The following is an 11,693-nucleotide window of genomic DNA, read 5'->3' as shown; positions in this document are numbered from 1 at the left end:
AAAAATAATTTGTGCATGGGACCCACTTCCCTCAAGGTGTTTAGGCAAATTGCATGGGATCTGATTCAGTGGTCCTGTGACCTTATCAATTTTTCCAAATCTTAAGTAAGAGCGACAGGTCAAAAAGAATAGATATAAAGTTTGGCGCGTTTGGGCAGAGTGACTGTAGTTTTTGCACTACGTCAGAAATCACAGTGCACGCGATGGTGGCATTTGCCCTCGGGTTATGTACCGTGGCAGATAAAATGGGTGCAGTGACACAGACAGGAGCTCGATATCGGGCCAGCAGATTTTTTTCTCTAACAGTCACAGAGGTACAATAACGTATATTAAAGTACACACATACCCCGCCACCAAGTGTCTTTCTCGATGCACTGGCCTCCCGGTCCATCCGAACAGGCAATCCAAAGCTGTCAATCCATCGGTCTCAGTCCATGTCCCGGTTGGACAACCAGGTCTCCGTGAAGACCAAGACGCAGCATTCCCTTAAGTCCTTCTGTAGCTGGACATTTCCCTGGAGTTCATCGACCTTATTTCTAAGGGATTGCACATTCCCCATTATCATCGTGGGCAGGGGGACCCGTCCCATACCCTGCTTTCTCAGGCATAGTCTGACGCCTCCACGTCTTCCCCTCTTGTTTCTTTGCCACGTCGAGGATCCAGGCCTGTGATCCTTTCGTATACAGTCTGGTAAGTTTAAGATTACATCTGATACACTAGTCAGGTTCCCAGCAACTGATCTCTGCTGTACTGTGTTCAGACACGATAGAATCCATGTTACAACCAGGTAGAAAGGTTCCACTTTTAGGTTAACACCTTTGGTTAGAAAATAGATGCATGGTAGGAAGGCTTAGACAAACTTTAGACAAAACTTGACACACTTTACGACGTATACAAGACAAACACGACGCCAACTCTTACAGGTGTGCTCATGCGCCCTTGCATCCTGAGAGACAGACAGACAGACATCCTGAGAGAAAGACAGACAGACAGAGAGACAGACAGACAGACAGGCAGACAGGCAGGCAGACATGCGGCAGACAGAAAGACAGACAGACAGACAGAATAACAGAAAGACAGACAGAAAGACAGACAGACAGACAGACAGACAGACAGACAGACAGACAGGCAGACAGGCAGGCAGACAGACAGGCAGGTAGACAGGCTAACATGTGGCAGACAGACAGACAGACAGGCAGGCAGGCAAGCAGACAGGCAGGCAGGCAGGAAGGCTGACAGACAGACAGACAGACAGACAGGCAGGCAGACAGACAGACAGACAGGCAGACAGACAGACAGGCAGGCAAGCAGGCAGACAGACAGACAGAGAGACAGAGACACAGGCTTGTGTCTCATCATCACGTTATTTCAGAAAATGAACACAGATATCACAGCTGATCTCATTTTAATGAGACGAAGAAGAAACAAAGAAAGTTGTTTGTGAACATCGTCAGTTTAACTGAAGTGTGCTCATTCATTTACACACCACCGTATCCCAGAATGCATTGCTTTAGAATAATTTACACACCACCATATCCCAGAATGCTTTGCTTCAGAATCATGCTAATCACTCAGTTCACACACATCATCAACACATCTAAATAGTGCATCATAGAGTCTTTTCTATCTGCAGACACATTTCATCCACTGCCCCAAAAACTCACAGTAAGGTTTCTGTCAGGATCAATAAACTAGAGTTAAACTGAGATGAAATGGAGATGAACTGGAGATGAACTGGTGATGAAGTAGTGATAAACTGGTGATAAACCGGTGATAAACTGGAAATAAACTGGTGATGAACTGATGAAAAACTGGTGATGAACTGTTGATGAATTGGTAATAAACTAGAGATGAACTGGTGATGAACTGGTGATAAACTGGAGACAAACTGGAGATGAACCTGAGATAAACTGGTGATAAACTGGAGATGAACTGGTGATAAACTGGTGATAAACTGGTGATGAACTAGAGATGAACTGGTAACAAATTAGAGATAAACTGGTGATAAACTGGTGATAACCTGGAGATAAACTGGTGATGAACTGGAGAGTAACTGGTGATGAACAGGAGATGAACTGGAGATGAACTGTTGATAAACTGTTGATAAACTGGTGATAAACTGCAGATAAACTGGTGATAAACTAGAGATGAAGTGGTGATAAACGGGTGATGAACTGGTGATGAACTGGAGATGAACTGGTAATTAACCGGTAACAAACTGCAGAGAAACTGGTGATAAACTGGCGATGAACTGGTGATAAACCGGTGATAAACTGGAGAGAAACTGGTGATGAACTGTTGATGAACTAGAGATAAACTGGAGATAAACTGGTTATAAACTGGAGATAAAATGGTGATAAACTGGAGATGAACTGTTGATAAACTGGTTATGAACTAGACATGAACTGGTGATAAATGGGTGATAAACTGGTGATCAAATGGTGATAAACTGGTGATGAACTGGAGATAAACTGGAGATAAACTGGTGATGAAATGGTGATGAAATGGGATGAACTGGAGATGAACTGGAGATAAACTGGTGATGAACTAGAGATAAACTGGAGATAAACTGGTTATAAACTGGAGATAAAATGGTGATAAACTGGAGATGAACTGGAGATGAACTGGTGATAAACAGAAGATAAACTGGCGATAAACTTGTAATAAACTGGAGATAAACTGGTGATAAACTAGAGATGAACTGGTGATAAACGGTTGATAAACTGGTGATAAACTGGAGATAAACTGGAGATAAACTGGCGATAAACTGGTGATAAACTGGTGATAAACTGGAGATAACCTCGAGATAAACTGGTGAAAAACTGGAGATAAACTGGTGATGAACTGGTGATAAAATGGAGATAAACCGGTGCTGAACTGGAGATAAACTGGTGATAAACTGGTGATGAACTGGAGATAAACCGGTGCTGAACTGTAGATAAACTGGTAATAAACTGGTGATAAACTCGAGATAAATTGCTGATGAATTGGTGATGAACTGCTGATGAACTGGAGATGAACTGGTGATGAACTAGTAATAAACTGGTGATGAACTTCTGATAAACTGGTGATGAACTGGTGATAAACTGGTGATGAACTGTTGATAACTGAGAGTAACTGGTGATGAACAGAGTAACTGTTGATGAACTGAAGATGAACTGAAGATGAACTGGACATAAACTGGAGATAAACTGGTGATGAACTAGAGATGAATTGGAGAAAAATTGGTTATGAAATGGAGATAAAATGGTGATATACTGGAGATGAACTGATGATAAATAGGAGATAAACTGCCGATAAAATTGTACTAAACTGAAGATAAACTGGTGATAAAATAGTGATAAAATGGAGATAAACTGGAGATAAACTGGTGATAAACTGACCATAAACTGGAGATAAACTGGAGATGAACTGGTAATAAACTGGTAATAAACTGATGATAAACTGGAGATAAACTGGTGATGAACTGGTGATGAACTGGAGATAAACCGGTGCTGAACTGTAGATAAACTGGTAATAAACTGATGATAAACTGGAGATAAACTGGTGATGAACTGGTGATGAACTGGAGAAGAACTTGTGATAAACTGGTAATAAACTGGTGATAAACTGGAAATACACTAGAGATGAACTGGTCATAAACTGGTGATAAAATGGCGATAAACTGAAAATAAACTGGTGATGAACTGGTGATGAACTAGAGATAAACTGGAGACAAACTGGAGATGAACTGGTGATAAAATGGTGATGAACTGGGATGAACTGGAGATAAACTGGAGATAAACTGGTGATGAACTGGAGAGTAACTGGTGATGAACTGGAGATCAACTGGTGATGAACTGGAGAGTAACTGGTAATTAACTAGAGATGAACTGGTGATGAACTGTTGATGAATTGGTAATAAACTAGAGATGAACTGGTGATAAACTGGTGATAAACTGGTGATGAACTAGAGATGAACTGGTAACAAATTAGAGATAAACTGGTGATAAACTGGTGATAACCTGGAGATAAACTGGTGATGAACTGGAGAGTAACTGGTGATGAACAGGAGATGAACTGGCGATGAACTGGTGATAAACTGTTGATAAACTGGTGATAAACTGCAGATAAACTGGTGATAAACTAGAGATGAAGTGGTGATAAACGGGTGATGAACTGGTGATGAACTGGAGATGAACTGGTAATTAACCGGTAACAAACTGCAGAGAAACTGGTGGTAAACTGGCGATGAACTGGTGATAAACCGGTGATAAACTGGAGAGAAACTGGTGATGAACTGTTGATGAACTAGAGATAAACTGGAGATAAACTGGTTATAAACTGGAGATAAAATGGTGATAAACTGGAGATGAACTGTTGATAAACTGGTTATGAACTAGACATGAACTGGTGATAAATGGGTGATAAACTGGTGATCAAATGGTGATAAACTGGTGATGAACTGGAGATAAACTGGAGATAAACTGGTGATGAAATGGTGATGAAATGGGATGAACTGGAGATGAACTGGAGATAAACTGGTTATAAACTGGAGATAAAATGGTGATAAACTGGAGATGAACTGGAGATGAACTGGTGATAAACAGAAGATAAACTGGCGATAAACTTGTAATAAACTGGAGATAAACTGGTGATAAACTAGAGATGAACTGGTGATAAACGGTTGATAAACTGGTGATAAACTGGAGATAAACTGGAGATAAACTGGCGATAAACTGGTGATAAACTGGTGATAAACTGGAGATAACCTCGAGATAAACTGGTGAAAAACTGGAGATAAACTGGTGATGAACTGGTGATAAAATGGAGATAAACCGGTGCTGAACTGGAGATAAACTGGTGATAAACTGGTGATGAACTGGAGATAAACCGGTGCTGAACTGTAGATAAACTGGTGATAAACTCGAGATAAATTGCTGATGAATTGGTGATGAACTGGTGATGAACTGGAGATGAACTGGTGATGAACTAGTAATAAACTGGTGATAAACTGGAGTTAAAAAGGTGAAAAACTGGTGATGAACTGGTGATAAACTGGTGATGAACTGTTGATAACTGAGAGTAACTGGTGATGAACAGAGTAACTGTTGATGAACTGAAGATGAACTGAAGATGAACTGGACATAAACTGGAGATAAACTGGTGATGAACTAGAGATGAATTGGAGAATAATTGGTTATGAAATGGAGATAAAATGGTGATATACTGGAGATGAACTGATGATAAATAGGAGATAAACTGCCGATAAAATTGTACTAAACTGAAGATAAACTGGTGATAAAATAGTGATAAAATGGAGATGAACTGGAGATGAAGTGGTGATGAACTGGTGATGAACTGGAGAAGAACTTGTGATAAACTGGTAATAAACTGGTGATAAACTGGAAATACACTAGAGATGAACTGGTCATAAACTGGTGATAAAATGGCGATAAACTGAAGATAAACTGGTGATGAACTGGTGATGAACTAGAGATAAACTGGAGACAAACTGGAGATGAACTGGTGATAAAATGGTGATGAACTGGGATGAACTGGAGATAAACTGGAGATAAACTGGTGATGAACTGGAGAGTAACTGGTAATTAACTAGAGATGAACTGGTGATAAACTCTTGATAAACTGGTGATAAACTGGAGGTAAACTGGAGATGAACTGGAAATGAACTGGTGATAAACTGTAGATAAACTGGTGATAATCCGGTGATAAACTGGAGAGAAACTGGTGATGAAATGAAGATGAACTGGAGATGAACTGGAAATGAACTGGTGATGAACTGGTGATAAACTGGATATGAACTGGTGATGAACCGGTAAAAAACTAGAGATGAACTGGTGATAAACTGGTGATGAACTGGTGATAATCCGTTGATAAACTGGAGAGAAACTGGTGATGAACTGCTGATGACCTGGAGATAAACTGGAGATAAACTGGACATGAACTGGTGATGAAATGGTGATGAACTGACGATAAACTGGAGATGAAGTGGAGATGAACTGGTAATAAACTGGTAATAAACTGATGATGAACTGGAGAGAAACTGTTGATGAACTGGAGATGAACTGAAGATGAACTGGAGATAAACTGAAGATAAACTGGTGATAAAATAGTGATAAACTGGAGATAAACTGGAGAAAAACTTGTGATAAACTGGTAATAAACTGGTGATAAACTGGTAATACACTAGAGATGAACTGGGGATAAACTGGTGATAAAATGGCGATAAACTGAAGATAAACTGGAGACAAACTGGGAATGAACTGGTGATAAAATGGTGATGAACTGGGATGAACTGGAGATAAACTGGAGATAAACTGGTGATGAACTGGAGAGTAACTGGTGATGAACTAGACAGTAACTGGTAATAAACTAGACATGAACTGGTGATAAACTCTTGATAAACTGGTGATAAACTGGAGGTAAACTGGATATGAAATGGAAATGAACTGGTGATAAACTGGAGATAAACTGGTGATAATCCGGTGATAAACTAAAGAGAAACTGGTGATGAACTTGTGATGAATTGAAGATGAACTGGAGATGAACTGGAAATGAATTGGTGATGAACTGGTGATAAACTGGAGAAGAACTGGTGATGAACCGGTAGTAAACTAGAGATGAACGGGTGATAAACTGGCGATGAACTGGCGATAAACCGGTGATGAACTGGAAAGTAACTGGTGATGAACTGGTGATGAAATGATGATAAACTGGGATGAACTGGAGATGAACTGGAGATAAACTGGACATGAACTGGTGATGAAATGGTGATGAACTGACGATAAACTTGAGATGAAGTGGAGATGAACTGTTAATAAACTGGTAATAAACTGATGATGAACTGGAGAGAAACTGTTGATGAACTGGAGATGAACTGAAGATGAACTGGACATAAACTGGAGATAAACTGGTGATGAACTGGTGATGAACTCGAGATAAACTGGAGACAAACTGGAGATGAACTGGTGATAAGATGGTGATGAACTGGAATGAACTGGAGATAAACTGCAGATAAACTGGTGATGAACTGGAGAGTAACTGGTAATTAACTAGAGATGAACTGGTGATACACCGATGATAAACTGGTGATAAACTGGAGATAAACAGGAGATGAACTGGAGATGAATTGGAAATGAACTGTTGATGAACTGCTGATGAACTTGTTATGAAGTAGAGATGAACTGGTAATAAATGGGTGATAAACTGGTGATAAGCTGGTGATAAACTGGTAATAAACTGGAGATAAACTGGAGATAAACTGGAGATGAACTGGAGATTAACTGGTGATGAACTGTTGATAAACTGGTAATAATCTAGAGGTGAACTGGTGATAAACCGGTGATAAACTCAAGATGAACTGGAGATTAACTGGTGATGAACTGTTGATAAATTAGTAATGAACTACAGATGAACTGGTTAAAAAAGGGTGATAAACTGGTTGTAAACTCGTGATAAACTGGAGATGAACTGGAGATGAACTGGTGATGAACTGTTGATGAACTGGTTATAAACTAGAGATGAACTGGTGATGAACTGTTGATGAACTGGTTATAAACTAGAGATGAACTGGTGATAAACTGAAGATGAACTGACAATAAACTGGTGATAAACTTGTGATAAACTGGTAATAAACTGGTGATAAACTTCTAATACACTAGAGATGAACTGGTGATGAACTGGTGATGAACTGGTGATAAACTGGAGATGAACTGGTGATAAACGAGAGATGAACTGGTGATAAACTGTTGATGAAATGGAGATAAAATGGAGATAAACTGGTGATAAACTGGAGATGAACTGACGATAAACCGGAGATAAACTGGAGATGAACTGTTGAAAAACTGGGAATAAACTGGTGATAAACTGGATATAAACTTGTGATGAACTGGTGATGAACTGGAGATAAACTGGAGATGAACTAGGGTTAAACTGGTGACAAACTGATGATAAACTGGAGATGAACTGGTGATAAACTGGTGATGAATTGGAGATAAACTGGAGATAAACTGGTGATAAACTGGTGATAAATTGGAGATAAACTGGAGATAAACTGGAGATTAACTGGTGATGAAATGTTGATAAACTGGTAATAATCTAGAGCTGAACTGTTGATAAACTGTTGATAAACTGGTGATAAACTGGAGATGAACTGGAGTTGAACTGGTGATGAACTGTTGATAAACAAGTAATGAACTACAGATGAAATGGTGATAAACGGGTGATAATCTGGTGATAAACTTGCGACAAACTGGAGCTTAACTGGTAATAAACTACAGATGAACTCGTGATAAATGGGAGATAAACTGGTGATAAACTTGCGACAAACTGGAGCTTAACTGGTGATAAACTGTTGATGAACTGGTGATAAAATGGAGACAAACAGGTGATAACCTGGAGATAAACTGGTGATAAACCGTTGATGAACTGGAGATAAACTGGTGATGAACTGTTGATAAACTGGTAATAAACTACAGATGAACTGGTGATGAATTTGTGATAAAATGGTGATAAACTGGAGATGAACTGACAATAAAACGGAGATAAACTGGAGATTAACTGTTGAAAAACTGTTTATAAACTGGTGATAACTGGAGATGAACCGGTGATAAACTTGTGATGAACTGGAGATAAACTTGAGATGAACTGGATATAAACTGGTAATAAACTGGTGATAAACTGGTGATGAACTGGAGATAAACTGGTGATAAACTGGTAATACACTGGTGATGAACTAGAGATAATCTGGAGATGAGCTGGTGATAAAGTGGTGATGAACTGGTGATAACCTGGAGATAACCTGGAGATAAACTGGAGATAAACTGGAGATAAACTGGAGATAAACTGGTGATAAACTGGAGATTAACTTGTGATGAACTGTTGATAAACTGGTAATAATCTAGAGATGAACTGTTGATGAACTGTTAATAAACTGGTGATGAACTGGAGATGAATTGGAGATGAACTGGAGATAAACTGGAGATGAATTGGATATAAACTTGTGATGAACTGGAGATAAACTGACGATAAACCGGAGATAAACTGGAGATAAACTGTTGAAAAACTGATAATAAACAGGTGATAAACTGGAGATAAACTGGTGATGAACTGGAGATGAACTGAGATGAACTGGTGATAAACTTTTTATAAACTGGAGATAAAATGGTGATAAACTGGAGATGAACTGGTGATAAACTGGAGATAAACTGGTGATAAACTGTTGATAAACTGGAGATAAACTGGAGATAAACTGGAGATGAACTGGTGATAAAGTGGTGATTAACTGGTGATAAACTTGAGATGAACTGGATATAAACTGGTAATAAACCGGTGACAAACTGGTGATGAACTGCTGATAAACTGGTGATGAACTGGAGATAAACTGGTGATAAACTGTTGATAAACTGGAGATAAAATGGAGATAAAATGGAGATGAACTGGTGATAAAGTGGTGATGAACTGGTGATAACCTGGAGATAACCTGGAGATAAACTGGTGATAAACTGGAGATAAACTGGAGATAAACTGGTGATAAACTGGAGATTAACTTGTGATGAACTGTTGATAAACTGGAGATTAACTGGTGATGAAATGTTGATAAACTGGTAATAATCTAGAGATGAACTGTTGATAAACTGTTAATAAACTGATGATGAACTGGAGATGAACTGGAGATGAATTGGAGATAAACTGGAGATGAATTGGATATAAACTTGTGACGAACTGGAGACAAACTGACGATAAACCGGAGATAAACTGGAGATGAACTGTTGAAAAACTGGTAATAAACTGGTGATAAAATGTATATAAACTGGTGATGAAGTGGTGATGAACTGGAGATAAACTCGAGATGAACTGGAGATAAACTGGTAATAAACTGGTGATAAACTGGATATAAACTGGTGATGAACTGGCGATAAACTGGTGATAAACTGGTAATACACTGGTGATGAACTGGAGATAACCTGGAGATAAACTGGTGATAAACTGGAGATGTACTGGTGATAAACTGGTGATAAACTGATAATAAACAGTTGATAAACTGGAGATAAACTGGTGATAAACTAGATATAAACTGGAAATAAACTGGTGATAAACTGTTTATAAACTGGAGATAAAATGGTGATAAACTGGAGATGAACTGGTGATTAACTGGTGATAATCTGGAGATGAACTGGTGATGAACTAGAGATGAAACAGGAGATAAACTGGAGATAAACTCGTGATGAACTGGAGATGAACTGGAGATGAACTGGATATAAACTGTTAATAAACTGGTGATGAACTTCTGATAAACTGGTGATGAACTGGTGATAAACTGGAGATGAACTGGTGATAAACTGGTGATGAACTCAAGTGTAGGAGGAGGGATCATCGAGGAGATATAGGAGAGGTGGTATTGGAGAGGAGGGATCATTGAGGAGGTATAGGCGAAGATAGAGAGAGCAGCCTTCCTGGAAGCCTTGCAGTTGAAGGAGTTTCTAACTCTCCTCCCGTGATTTCCTCTGTTCCTCTCTCCTCCAGTGTTTTCCTCAGTTCCTCTCTCCTCCAGTGATTTCCTCGGTTCCTCTCTCCTCCCATGATTTCCTCCCGTGATTTCCTCGGTTCCTCTCTCCTCCGTGATTTCCTCGGTTCTTCTCTCCTCCAATGATTTCCTCGTGTCTCTCCTGTGCCTCCTTTGTGGGAGGGACTAGGACACTAAGAGGAAGGGAGGCAAGAGGAGGAGTCGAGGAGGCCATTTAAGGGCTATGACATGCACCGAAAGAGTAGTCTCCCATCCCAGAATGCATCTGTAAAGTAGCTTACTCCAGATAGGGCTGTGGAGATTGACTGGAGGTAAACAGTCTGTGTTTTTGGGACAATAGATGAAAGCAAACCAGCAACAACATGCCAAAATATTCTCATTTTAAAATAGTTATTTTTTTTCATTATGTTAAAAGTTCTTTTAAATATAAAAACATCACTTACCACTTACTCTTCCACACACAGATGAGCATCACAGATTATCTTTGAAATATAAAAACATGTTTGATTGACAGATTCAGGTCATTTTTTCAAACAGTTTATAAATCTTTTTTCTTTTTACAGAGTTCTGCTACACGACTGTCAGACTTTAGAAAACATCTGAATCTTTTTTAGCTAGAAAAATAATGATGCCTGTAGGCCATGTCTCCCTGCTCTCTGATTGGACAGCAGTGTGTATGTGTGTGTGTGTGTGTGTGTGTGTGTATCTGTGTGTGTATGTGTGTGTGTGTGTGTGTATCTGTGTGTGTATGTTTGTGTATTTGTGTGTGTGTGTGTGTGTGTTTTAAAGTGTGTGTGTTGATTGTTGATGTCGGCTAAAAGATTTGTGTTTTTTTAATACATTTTTCAGCCTCATCAATAAATAAAAAGTTCACCACTTCTGATTTTCTGTCATTATTTCATTGACAGCGTCTCAACATCTGGAGCCAGCTGTTTTCTGAGCTTCATGTAGTGAAAGGACTGTTTTATTTTATTAGTTGACAGATGGAATAATATGAAGTCAGTTTGACTCTGAGTAATTATAATTATAGAAAATGTATTTCTTTGCTTTTCTTTGATGTAAATTCTTTCTTCATAGTGCTTTTATTTTGAAGGCGTCATTGTTTTTGTCAGTTATTCAAAGTCACATGACAGCCTAATTAATAATCAACAACTGCTTTACTTAAACT

Source organism: Sander vitreus, unplaced genomic scaffold (genome assembly GCF_031162955.1).
Source record: "Sander vitreus isolate 19-12246 unplaced genomic scaffold, sanVit1 ctg262_0, whole genome shotgun sequence".
Taxonomy (NCBI): domain Eukaryota; kingdom Metazoa; phylum Chordata; class Actinopteri; order Perciformes; family Percidae; genus Sander; species Sander vitreus.
The sequence above is the reverse complement of the archived record's forward strand: the minus strand, read 5'-3'. Positions refer to the sequence as shown.